We start from the raw sequence: 7796 nt of genomic DNA on the forward strand, positions 1-7796 counted from the left end.
GTTGTAGCTGGCGTTGCACAATATTTATGTGCCAGATGTGCTAAAGATTCATATGTCCCTTCAAGCTTCAAGCACCAGAATATATGAATATATGCACCCATGCTGATGATGGGTTCTGCTCGATAATGATCCAAAGCAGAGCAGACTGATGCATGTTCATTTTCATCATCTGAGTCAGATGCCACGAGCAGAAGGTTGATTTTCTTTTTTGGTGGTTTGGGTTCTGTAGTTTCCACATCCTAGTGTTGCTCTTTTAAGACTTCTAAAAGCATGCTCCACACCTCATCCCTCTCAGATTTTGGATGGCACTTCAGATTCTTAAACCATGGGTCGAGTGCTGTAGCTATTTTTAGAAATCTCACATCTGTACCTTCTTTCGTTTTGTCAAATCTGCTGTGAAAGCGTTCTTAAAATGAACATGTGCTGCGTCATCATCCGAGACTGCTATAACATGAAATATATGCAGAATGCGGGTAAAACAGAGCAGCAGACATACAATTCTCCCCCCAAGGAGTACAGTCACAAATTTAATGGACACATTATTTTTTAACAAGCATCATCCACATGGAAGCATGTCCTCTGGAATGGTGGCCAAAGCATGAAGGGGATATGAACATTTAGCCTATTTGCATGTAAATACCTTGCAACGCCTGCTACAAAAGTGCCATGCAAACACCTGTTCTCACTTTCAGGTGACATTGTAAATAAGAAGCAGGGAGCAGTATCTTCCATCAATGTAAACACATTTGTTTGTCTTAGTGGTTGGCAGAATAAGTAGTAGGACTAAGTGGACTTATAGATTCATAGATACTAAGGTCAGAAGGGACCATTATGATCATCTAGTCTGACCTCCTGCACAACGCAGGCCACAGAATCTCACCCACCCACTCCTGCGAAAAACCTCACCTATGTCTGAGCTATTGAATTCCTCAAATCGTGGTTTAAAGACTTAAAGGAGCAGAGAATCCTCCAGCAAGTGACCCGTGCCCCATGCTACAGAGGAAGGTGAAAAACCTCCAGGGCCTCTTCCAATCTGCCCTGGAAGAAAATTCCTTCCCGACCCCAAATATGGCGATCAGCTAAACCCTGAGCATATGGGCAAAATTCACCAGCCAGATACTACAGAAAATTCTTTCCTGGGTAACTCAGATCCCACCCCATCTAACATCCCATCACAGGCCAGTAGGCCTATTTACCATGAATATTTAAAGATCAATTAATTACCAAAATCATGTTATCCCATCATACCATCTCCTCCATAAACTTATCGAGTTTAATCTTAAAGCCAGATAGATCTTTTGCCCCCACTGCTTCCCTTGGAAGGCTATTCCAAAACTTCACTCCTCTGATGGTTAGAAACCTTGGTCTAATTTCAAGTCTAAACTTCCTGGTGGCCAGTTTATCATAGAATCATAGAATATCAGGGTTGGAAGGGACCTCAGGAGGTCATCTAGTCCAACCCCCTGCTCAAAGCAGGACCAATCCCCAATTAAATCATCCCAGCTAGGGCTTTGTCAAGCCTGACCTTAAAAACTTCTAAGGAAGGAGATTCTACCACCTCCCTAGGTAATGCATTCCAGTGTTTCACCACCCTCCTAGTGAAGAAGTTTTTCCTAATATCCAACCTAAACCTCCCCCACTGCAACTTGAGACCATTACTCCTTGTCCTGTCCTCTTCTACCACTGAGAATAGTCTAGAACCATCCTCTCTGGAACCACCACTCAGGTAGTTGAAAGCAGCTATCAAATCCCCTCTCATTCTTCTCTTCTGCAGACTAAACAATCCCAGTTCCTTCAGCCTCTCCTCATAAGTCATGTGTTCCAGACCCCTAATAATTTTTGTTGCCCTTTGCTGGACTCTCTCCAATTTATCCACATCCTTCTTGTAGTGTGGGGCCCAAAACTGGACACAGTACTCCAGATGAGGCCTCACCAATGTCGAATAGAGGGGAACGATCACGTCCCTCGATCTGCTCGCTATGCCCCTACTTATACATCCCAAAATGCCATTGGCCTTCTTGACAATAAGGGCACACTGCTGACTCATATCCAGCTTCTCATCCACTGTCACCCCTAGGTCCTTTTCTGCAGAACTGCTGCCTAGCCATTCGGTCCCTAGTCTGTGGCTGTGCATTGCGTTCTTCTTATTGAACCTCATCAGATTTCTTTTGGCCCAATCCTCCAATTTGTCTAGGTCCCTCTGTATCCTATCCCTGCCCTCCAGCGTATCAACCACTCCTCCCAGTTTAGTATCATCTGCAAATTTGCTGAGAGTGCAATCCACACCATCCTCCAGATCATTTATGAAGATATTGAACAAAACCGGCCCCAGGACTGACCCCTGGGGCACTCCACTTGACACCGGCTGCCAGCTAGACATGGAGCCATTGATCACTACCCGTTGAGCCCGACAATCTAGCCAACTTTCTACCCACCTTATAATGCATTCATCCAGCCCGTACCTCTTTAACTTGCTGACAAGAATACTGTGGGAGACCGTGTCAAAAGCTTTGCTAAAGTCAAGAAACAATACATCCACTGCTTTCCCTTCATCCACAGAACCAGTAATCTCATCATAGAAGGCGATTAGATTAGTCAGGCATGACCTTCCCTTGGTGAATCCATGCTGACTGTTCCTGATCACTTTCCTCTCATGTAAGTGCTTCAGGATTGATTCCTTGAGGACCTGCTCCATGATTTTTCCGGGGACTGAGGTGAGGCTGACTGGCCTGTAGTTCCCAGGATCCTCCTTCTTCCCTTTTTAAAAGATTGGCACTACATTAGCCTTTTTCCAGTCATCTGCGACTTCCCCCGTTCGCCACGAGTTTTCAAAGATAAAAAACTCTTATATCCATTTGTTCTTGTGTCCACATTGGTACTGAGCTTAAATAATTCCTCTCCCTCTCCAGTATTTATCCCCCTGATATATTTATAGAGAGCAATCATATCTCCCCTCAACCTTCTTTTAGTTAAGCTAAACAAGCCAAGCTTCTTGAGTCTCCTTTCATAAGACAAGTTTTCCATTCCTCGGATCATCTTAGTAGCCCTTCTCTGTACCTGTTCCAGTTTGAATTCATCCTTCTTAAACATGGGAGACCAGAACTGCACACAGTATTCCAGGTGAGGTCTCAGCAGTGCCTTGTATAACAGTACTAAAACCTCCTTATTCCTACTGGAAATACCTCTCTTGATGCATCCCAAGACCGCATTAGCTTTTTTCACAGCCATATCATATTGGCGGCTCATAGTCATCCTATGATCAACCAATAGTCCAAGGTCCTTCTCCTCCTCTGTTACTCCTAGTTGATGTGTCCCCAGCTTATAACTAAAATTCTTGTTATTAATCCCTAAATGCATAACCTTACACTTCTCACTATTAAATTTCATCCTATTACTATTACCCCAGTTTATAAGGTCATCCAGATCCTCCTGTATGATATCTCGGTCTAAATTGGCAATACCTCCCAGCTTTGTATCATCCGCAAACTTTATTAGCACATTCCCACTTTTTGTGCTGAGGTCAGTAATAAAAAGATTAAATAAGATTGGTCCCAAAACTGATCCTTGAGGAACTCCACTGGTAACCTCCCTCCAGCCTGACAGTTCACCTTTCAGTATGACCCGCTGTAGTCTCCCCTTTAGCCAATTCCTTATCCACCTTTCAGTGTTCATATTGATCCCATCTTTTCCAATTTAACTAATAATTCCCCATGTGGCACAGTATCAAACGCCTTACTGAAATCTAGGTAAATTAGATCCACTGTGTTTCCTTTGTCTAAAAAATCTGTTACTTTCTCAAAGAAGGAGATCAGGTTGGTTTGGCACGATCTACCTTTTGTAAAACCATGTTGTATTTTGTCCCATTTACCATTGACTTCAATGTCCTTAACTACTTTCTCCTTCAAAATTTTCTCCAAGACCTTGCATACTACAGATGTCAAACTAACAGGCCTGTAGTTACCTGGATCACTTTTTTTCCCTTTCTTAAAAATAGGAACTATGTTAGCAATTCTCCAATTATACGGTACAACTCCAATCATACGGTACAACTCCTGAGTTTACAGATTCATTAAAAATTCTTGCTAATGGGCTTGCAATTTTGGGTGCCAATTCCTTTAATATTCTTGGATGAAGATTATCTGGGCCCCCCGATTTAGTTCCATTAAGCTGTTTGAGTTTCGCTTCTACCTCTGATTTGGTAATATCTACCTGCATATCCTCATTCCCATTTGTCATGCTACCATTATCCCTAAGATCCTCTTTAGCCTTATTAAAGACTGAGGCAAAGTATTTGTTTAGATATTGGGCCATGCCTAGATTATCATTAACCTCCTCTCCATCCTCAGTGTTTAGCGGTCCCACTTCTTCTTTCTTTGTTTTCTTCTTATTTATATGGCTATAGAACCTTTTACTATTGGTTTTAATTCCCTTTGCAAGGTCCAACTCTACTTGACTTTTAGCCTGTCTCACTTTTATCCCTACATGTTCTGACCTCAATAAGGTAGCTTTCCTTGCTGATCCCTCCCATCTTCCACTGCCTGTATGCTTTCTGCTTTTTCTTAATCACCTCTCTGAGATGCTTGCTCATCCAGCTTGGTCTACAACTCCTGCCTATGGTTTTTTTCCCCTTTCTTGGGATGCAGGCTTCTGTAGCTTTGATTTAAAGTAATCTCAGGCCTCCTCTACCTGTAGATCCATAAGTTCTTCAGTCCAATCCTCTTCCCTAACTAATTTCCTTAATTTTTGAAAGTCAGCCCCTTTGAAATCAAAAACCCTAGTTGCAGATTTATTTTTGTTAATCCTTCCGTTCAGTTTGAACTGAATTAGCTCATGATAACTCGAACCAAGGTTGTCCTCTACAGCCATTTCTTCTATGAGGTCCTCACTACTCACCAAAACCAAATCTAAAATGGCATCCCCTCTAGTCGGTTCAGCAACTACTTGATGAAGGAATCCATCAGCTATCGCATCTAGGAAAATCTGAGTCCTATTATTATTACTAGCACGCGTCCTCCAGTCTATATCTAGGAAGTTGAAGTCTCCCATGATCATGCAGTTTCCATTAGTATTTACTTTATTAAAAACATTAAAAAGGGCTCTATCCATATCCAAATTAGATCCCGGCAGTCTATAGCACACCCCAAGCACTATCCCAGGGGAGGCTCTAATAGTTTTCTTCCCCAATGTAACTTTTGCCCAGACGGACTCTTTCTTATCCATTCCATCGCTTCTTATTTCTTTACATTCTACCTCATCATTGATATACAATGCTACTCCACCACCTTTGCCTTTATTTCTGTCTTTCCTAAACAGCACATACCCTTCAATACCTGTAGTCCAGTCATGACTACTATTCCACCATGTTTCTCTTATCCCTATAATATCTGGTTTCACTTCCTGCACCACTAGCTCTAGTTCCTCCATTTTGTTACCTAGGCTCCTCGCATTGCTATACAAACATCTTAATTTTTGCTGTTTGGCCTCGCTCACATTCTGTACCCTATTAGGCACGGTCATTCTACAGCCAGTATAACCTATTAGACTGGTATCCACACTGCCCTTCCTCCTTATGTCCATTCTCCTACCCATGGCTGTATCCTTTCTTACTTTGTTTTCTTCCCTCTCAATGCTACAATCCGGCGTGGAGATTAGCTGGACATCTCCCAACCATCTCCCCCAAATTCCTAGTTTAAAGCTCTCTTAATCAGTTGTGCCAGCCTCCATCCTAGAAGTCTATTTCCTTCCCTACTCAGATGAAGTCCATCCCGAGAGAATTGTCCTCTGCCCATGAGTGCCTCCCAGTGGCCATACATCCCAAAGCCCTCCTTATAGCACCACTGCCTGAGCCATCTGTTGATAGTCCTAATCTTGTCACACCTTTGTTGCCCTTCTCTAGGAACAGGCAGAATCCCACTGAAGATCACCTGAGCCTTGATTTCCTTAAGCGTCTTCCCCAGCCTAGCATAGTCTCCCTTAATACTTTCCAGTGAGAATCTAGCCGTATCATTTGTTCCCACATGAAGGATAATTAGGGGATTCTTTCCCGCTCCCTTTAGGATCCTCTTCAACCTCAGGTCGACATCCCGTATCTTAGCACCTGGAAGACAGCACACCCCTCTATTCTCTGGATCAGCTCTGGTTACAGGCCTGTCTATTCTTCTCAGTAAAGAGTCCCCGATCACATAGACCTGCCTTTTCCTGGTGACGGTGCTATTCTCCAGTCTATCCCCTGTTTCCTCTGGCTGCAAGTTCTTTCCATTCCTATTCAACCCATCCTGTATCCTCCTGGGGCTCATATTTGGTGTAGTCTCCATTGACTCTTCCCCTTTTCCTATAGGATGAGCCGCTCTTCTCTTCTTCCTTGCCCTTCCACCTTCAGCAACTACCTGCTGAGCCCCTTCTTCATTTTCCAACTCTGCAAACCTGTTCTTGAGCTCTATTTCTCTTTCACTAGCCCGTCTTTTCCTCTGCCTGGTTCTCTTAGTCACATGCTTCCACTGTCCATTTTCTTCACCCAGTAGTCTCCCCTCAGAATTCCCCAGCCCTGCTTCCATTTGCAAGTCTGAGCTTTTCCCTTCAGATACCTCATGTCTTTGCTCCATAATCTGCTCAAACCCCTTCCTAAACTCAACCAGACTTTCCACCTGCATCTCCAAACCTCGGATCTTTTCCTCCATCAGCTCTATCAGACGGCATTTCATGCAGACAAAACTCTTACCAGGTATCCCCTCCAGGATCATGTACCTACCACAGCTTCCACATCCAGTCATCCTTATTGTGTCTTCCACTACATGGGTCACTCCCACTTCTGCCTCTGTATCTGTCATAGCCTTCCCACCTAAATCCTGTTAATCTGGGAAACACAAACCACACCAAAACATCACCACCCACAGCAAAACCAAATCCCAAACAAGTACCACAATACAAACTCCCCTTACAAACTCCCACTCAAACTCCCCTGTTTACAGCTCTGTTTGCTGGCTGGCTACCTTTTAGGATCCCTAGTCAGAGAAGCCCCGCCCCCTAATCAGGGCTCAGCTTCTCTCCCAGCACAAAGCCCCTACAAGCCTCTACACATACAAATACTACAAATACAAAACCAAATACAAATACCTTCTCCTCCAACAGAACTCCCACTCGCCTGTTTACAGCTCTGTTTGCTAGCTTTTGTGCCGCTGCAGCTGTCTGTGACTTGTAGGCTCTAGTGCAGTTATGTAACCAAAATTATCTGGATTTGTAAAATACACTTTCACGATAAAGAGATTGCACTACAGTACTTGTATGAGGGGAATTGAAAAATACTATTTCTTATGTTTATCATTTTTACCGTGCATACATTTGTAATCAAAAATAATAATATAAAGTGAGCACCATGCACTTTGTATTCTGCAAAAAGAAAAGGAGGACTTGTGGCACCTTAGAGACTAACAAATTTATTTGAGCATAAGCTTTCGTGAGCTACAGCTCACTTCATCGGATGCATTCTGTGTTGTAATTGAAATCAATATTGAAACTGTAGAAAAACATGCAAAACATTTAATACATTTCAGTTGGTATTCTATTGTTATAAGGGCGATTCATTTTTTTGAGTTAATCATGTGAGTTAACTGCGATTAATTGACAGCCCTAATAATCACACATAGCTAGTTCTCAGTTTCCTTCTTAAAAAAAAATCAAATAGAAGACAGACAGGAAAAAGGTGTGTGAATGGTATAAAAGAACTGAAACTCTCAATATTATAATTACATAGGAAATGTCAGAGGCTAGTGATCTGACGATAGTACTGTGAACCAAAA

This window comes from Eretmochelys imbricata, chromosome 1, assembly GCF_965152235.1.
Source record: "Eretmochelys imbricata isolate rEreImb1 chromosome 1, rEreImb1.hap1, whole genome shotgun sequence".
NCBI lineage: Eukaryota > Metazoa > Chordata > Testudines > Cheloniidae > Eretmochelys > Eretmochelys imbricata.